Here is a 6,189-nt window from a genome sequence, read left to right as displayed (position 1 = left end):
TCCCCATAGGGAGTCTTCGAAGTTGGTGGCAATCCCTGACCCAGGCCCCTTATCCCCTCCCTCCAAGTGTCACCTGAGCTCTCTGCCATACACCCAGCTGACGTCTTACACAGAAGCGGGTGGGGTGTGGCATCTCAAAGGCTGAGCATTTAATGCTGAGCGGCCCATCACTTCAAGAGGTTGTATAAATTATTTATTGGACCACACGTTGATTTCCCCCTTCTTACCATTAATCCATTTCCGCTGTATACTTAGGTGCACTCAAGCCCATGTTGTGATTATTGGAAACCGCCCCCTTCCCCACCAGTCTCATTTGTCATCTCTCCTGCCCGCTCAGGGGGTGACTCGGCATTCACTGGACAATCTGATGCCCACCCCCCACATCTGCCCAGCATCTGCACCCCCGAGCACCCACCCTGTGCTCACATCCAAGTCCTCTCAACACCAGCCTTATCTCTGCCAAATACGTATGCGTGTATATATGTACGTATGTATCTATACACACATATGTTTGGTTAACATACGTATTTGTGTAACATATGTCTATGTTTGGTGGCCTCAGTTTCCCTCTCCGTCAAATGAGAGTTGGAATGATACACTATCTGAATTCTTGATCAGTAAAACTGCGTAATTACCTGTGAGGGTGTCTGTGTCTCAGCAAGGACAAATCCGCACCAGGCATAGTGTCTTAATTCAGGTTGCTAGCACAAAAATACCATTGCCTGGGTGCCTTACACAGCAAACATTTATTTCTCACAGTTCTGGAGTCTGGCCGTGAGGGAACCAGAGCCTGCTTCCCAGCTATAGACAGCCACCTTCTTGCTGTATCCACGCATGGCAGAGAGCAGAGAGAGGGGACACAGGCTCTCTCGGTGTCTTCTTGTGGGCCACTAATCCCATCATGGGGGCTCCATCCTCATGACCTAATTACCGCCCAAAGGCCCCACCTCCAAATACCATCACATTGGGGATTAGGATTTCAACATAAGAATGGGGGGGGGACTTAATCTTTCAGTCCATAGCACATATATTCTTCGGTGAATTTAGGAATGTATTAAGCCTCCTTTTAAATTCATTATCCTTAATAAAACCTCACAAATCCTCAATTATGTTTATATATGGATTCATTAAAAATTCCCAGTTTTGGAGGGCCCCTGGGTGGCTCAGTTGGTTAAGCGTCTGACTCTTCGTTCCAGCTCAGGTCATGATCTCGGGGCCATGATCTCGGGGTCATGAGATGGGACCCTGTGTCAGGCTCTGTGCTTGACATGGAGTCTGCCTGAGATTCTCTCTCCCTCTCCCTCTGTCCCTCCACCCACTCTCTCTCTCTCTCTAAAATAAATGGATAAACTTTTAAAAAATTTCCCAGTTTTGGCTTGACCATGGAGAATAAAGTTTGTGTTTGTTCATTTGTGTCTGGGTGAGTCAAAATAAATACCTTCAGCACTGAAAGTTTTGTAAGTGGGAAAAAATTCCCTGAAACCCAGTGCCATTCCATAAATCAGCACCTGGGAAACATTGGCCTACTAGACCTCAGAAGTCCCTGCCAGCCCTAATGTGCTGTGATTTCTCACATGGAACCCATTCCAGGCAGGTGTCTGGATCAGAAAGTTCTTTTCCAATGCTATAATTCCGTGTTTCTTCGACCCTATGAATCCCCCTGTAACACTCTTGCTTTCCATTTTTAAAATAAAGTTTTAAATTCTTCTTTCTTACTTTAGGAAAGAAGATGCAAGAAGGACATGCTTGAGGATACATCAAAATACCAAAATGTGAATAAACTAAACAGGTCAAAGAAGAAAAAGTGACAGAAAGAAACTTGACCTTCCAATAATAGCAATTTACAAAGGACTTTGTGAGATGGCAAGTTTGTCCAGTACATGTATAATGGAACTTGATTTACCAAAATTCAGTTCTTATCCAAGAATCTACAGTATCGAGTGAAGCTTACAGATAACAGGGAAGGCAAAGCCATCAGCCCCTTGGAAGACTGAAGGCTTCTGGGGGCTTTCTGAGAAGTCGCAACCCCATTATGACGGCTTCCAAATTTGTACCTTCAGTTCTGCCTCCCACTCAAGCCCCGAGGTTTACACTGAAATATCCAGCTGCTTGTTTCTCTCTAGCTCCTCTTGGGTGTATAACATGCATCTCAGTTTGGAGTAAACTGAGTTCAAGAGAGAACTCTTGAATCGCACCCAACCTTGTTGGTTGGTTTTCCCTAGACTTCACCATCTCCTTAAATGGCAACATCTATCCAGTTAAGCCAAAAACATAGCAGTCACCCATAATCTTTCTAGTGGATAGCAATCAGAAAGGCAGCTTTTGTTCAGTTGAAGATTAAGAGAGATCCCAAATAAAAGTGGCTGAAACAAAAGAGAATTTTATTTTGTTCCTTTCTTCCTCCTGTATGTAGAGAAGGGAGGAAGGCAGTTCAGACTTGCTACCCAAGCTCCACTCACAGAGTCCCCAGGGACGCAAGCTCCTGACATCACTGCTCCACCATCTCAGGGTGGGGTCTCCCTCTTCATGGTACAAAATGGCAGCTAGGTTGCCAGTCATTGCATCAGGGGTCCCAGCAGCAGGATGGAAGGAGGCGTGGGAAAGTAGAAGCACACACCAGCTAACTTTCAAGGAAGGTAATTTTGCTAATATTTCATTGGCAGAACTTAGTCATATGACTGTACCTGACTTCAAGAGAGGCTGGGAAATGTAGTCTTTTTTTCAGGTGGCCAGGTGCCCCCCACTAAGTGTGGGAGGTTTCATTACTGTGGAAGAGGACAGACTGGATATTGGAGGGAGTGGGTGGCCAGCAGTTCCTGCCACTTATGGCTTGTGAAACCTATGTGATTGGGCCCCTGCCTGCTATTTGACCTCATCTCCTCAACCTCGTTTTAACGGTGTGGCCACACTGGCCTTTTCGGATGCTGTTTGAACAGACCCACCTTGTTCTGCCTTAGAGCCTTTGGCTTGCTGCTCCCTTCCCCTGGGATGCTGTTCCCCAGACGTGCACATGGCCAGTTTCAGCTCAAACGCCAGTTCCTCAGCGGGGCCTTCCCTGACCGCCCTTTGTGAAGCAGCATCTCCCCACCAGCCAGCCACGGTCAATCACGTAACTGTGGTGTTTTCTACAAAGCACTTGTCACTCCCTGAAAATATCTTTCCTTTGTTCTGTTTGGTTTTGGTTTTGCCTTGTCCCTCCCAACACCAGAACATAAGCCCATCAGGGCAAGGGGCCTCTACTGCCTTGTTTAGAGCTCATCGTCCACATGGGCACGGAGCAGACGCTCAATAAATGTCTGTTACATAAATGAATGAACTGATCGATTCGATTGTCATCAATATTGCCGGAGCTTCCCACACAGACAAGCTGCTGCTGTCTTTGGGGAGTTGTTCGCCACCGAGACAAGGAGGCAAGAATTCATGGGCCCTGAGGCCTCATCCAGAGAGACAGGAGAACAGAGTTTGGACTCTGAGGGAAGCTGTGTTTGGCTCCAACTTCTCTGCCCAAAGCCACGGCCTTGGCCCTCAGTGAACCGGGGAAGAGGAAGATCAGCCGGGCTCTGTAGCGTGTGCTAGCGTGCTCTGTGGACGCTTCCCACTGTCTCCGGGGTGCGAGCACCCTGGGCAGCGGGGCCTGCGGCGCTCAAGGTCACAGTCTCCTTCCCAGTTCTGCTGCCTATGGGCTGGGTCAGTGGAGACGTAGGCAAATTCCCCAGGCCTCCTGTGCCTTGGTCTCCTCACCTGCAAGTTGATGACAATGACAGCCCTCTCTCAAGACTGTTGAAATGATTAAGTGAGTTAAATATGTAAAATACTTTTTAAGCTGGATATATAGCAAGCAGCCAATGTAGCTATTATTAGATGCCCAGCACTTCATGTGTGTTTTCTTTAAGCTTCCCAAAAAACCCTATAAAGCAAGCCTCCCAAATAACCCTGCAAACTATCTCGAGTAAGTCCTAGTTTCTTGGAGCGCTGCTAACTTGGCAGATTTGCCTGGAGTGGCCATCATACTGGCTTCTCGGGCCACCTGGACAACGGAAGTTCTATCTAAATTGTGCTGAGACTTAACTTAACTAAATTGTGCCGAGCTCTGCAGTTGGCACCAAGGATGCCAGGGTGCAGGAAATCCGGAGGCTTACGGGTGACGGGGAGACATGAGCTCCCCAGCATTTCGGTGAACAGTGGTCCGTGCTCTGCCAGGGGCCATGAAGCCTTCCCAGAGGAAAGAACATCAGATGGGAGTCTAGATAGAACAAGGAAGCAATCACTAGGCAAAAATGTGGGGTGACGGTGTGGGAGAGGAAGAAGGGTGGATTCACAGAAAGAGCGCCTCCCACTGGAGGGACGAAGGCACCAAAGAGCACAGGGATCTGTGCGGTTCCCTGCTCAAACTCGAATGATGCCTGGCACATGGTAGGTGCTCAAGAAATAGTGGCTGATTGACGAGGAAATTAAGGTAAGTTAGGCCTTATTCCTTCCAGAGAAAAGTGAGGCTCAGAGAGGCTGAGTAATTTTCCCAAGGTTCACAGAGCCAGCAAGCTCTGTATCCAAGACTTGAATCCATGGCTCTCAACCATCAGTTAAATACCAACATAGAGTAACATATGTTTGAGACTGGGTGAATATAACACAGCACAAGAGCTTCTGGCCTGGTGTAAGCCAAAGGGTGAGAATCTTCACTGCTAACCTGTTAGTCCAGATGAGCAGATATCCCAGTGTAGAATGTAACCCGAGGGTCTAGAACAGCACCAGACGACAATGCTGGAGGTAGAGGTCAGAGGCAAAGGCCTGGAGGGGAGGGCCCCAGGACTTCTCAGCCCCGTCGCCCTGGCCTCTGCACCATCAGGGGCCCTAATGGGCTGCGTCTGTGCTCCCTGTGGTCCAGCTTGGCTCCTGGTAATAGCAACATGAGTACTAGCTCCCACCTGCTTAGCACTAAGCACCAAGTCAAGCAGAACTTAGAGGCAGCCAGATTTGAGTTCACACGCTCTACTTCCTAACTGAGTAGCCTTGAGCAAATCACTTGATTTCTCTCTGAGCCTCAGCTTCCTCATCTGCAAAATGGGAATAAATAATACCTACTCTCTGGGGAAGATCTTAGGAAGATCAAATGAGATGATAGAGGAGAAAGGAGAGAAGATAGAGGAATGTTAAGTTATGTTAACTTAATGTTAACTTAATGTTAACACTTCCCCCCTCAAAAAAAAAGACGAGAAAAATCCACAGGCCAAGCAGAACGGTTTGTTGGACTTCCTGCAGTAAGGGAGAGCATCACCGTCACAACATCTGAGGGATGTCTCAGAGGGAGGGTGTCTGGGAGGACAGTGACAGGGTTTAGGGCTGGAGATGATGGTTTGGAGTGAGTCTTGGAAAGCCGGGAACTGCCGGGGGTTGGGCAAATAGAATATTATGATACAATAGCTTCTGGCTTGGTGCTAGCCAAGGTGTGGGAGTCTTCCCAGCCAAGCTGTTATTCTGATGAGCAAACTATTTTCGTTGGTTTACGGTCTTATAGTCCAGGAATAATTTTTTTTTTTTTTTTTTTTTTTTTTTTTTTTTTGCCAATATGAACAGAGGGACAGGGAAATGTTGGTTCGGGGCTGAGCATGTCATGGAGCTTGCAGAGGAATGACCTCTGCTCTCACAACCATTCCTGGAGGAGTCAAGGAGGGGCCTTGTCTGACCTTTTGCCACAGTCCCAGGAGGTAGATCTTGTTCATTCCTGCTTGAGAGGTGAGGAAACCGACATCAGGCAGCCATTGGTGCTACTCCAGAGAGACACGAGACTCAGAGAGGTTAAGGAACTTCCCCAAAGGCCACAGAGCAAGGAAGTAGTCCATCTGGGATTTGAATCTAGCACTTCAGACCGTGAGTTGGACAGGGACATATAATAATAGTTCCTTAAACCAAACAATAACACGTAGAGCTACCTAAGTATTATTTGTAATAGCCCAAATCAGAAAAAATAAAACAGCCCAGCCACAGCGGAAGGGCTGGATAAAACTCAGTGGAGTAGCACGTGGAACCCCTACAGCAAAGGAAATGAAGGAGGTGCTGCCACATTCAACCACATGGCAGATTCTCACGAGCACAACGTCAAGGGAAAGAAACCAGACACCAAAAAACTACCTACTGTGTGCTTCAATTCACAGAAGGTTTATAAACAGGCAGACCTAACCCACACATTGG

The sequence above is a fragment of the Ursus maritimus genome, unplaced genomic scaffold, assembly GCF_017311325.1.
Source record: "Ursus maritimus isolate PB19 unplaced genomic scaffold, ASM1731132v1 scaffold_21, whole genome shotgun sequence".
Taxonomy (NCBI): domain Eukaryota; kingdom Metazoa; phylum Chordata; class Mammalia; order Carnivora; family Ursidae; genus Ursus; species Ursus maritimus.
This window is presented reverse-complemented; position numbering follows the sequence as displayed.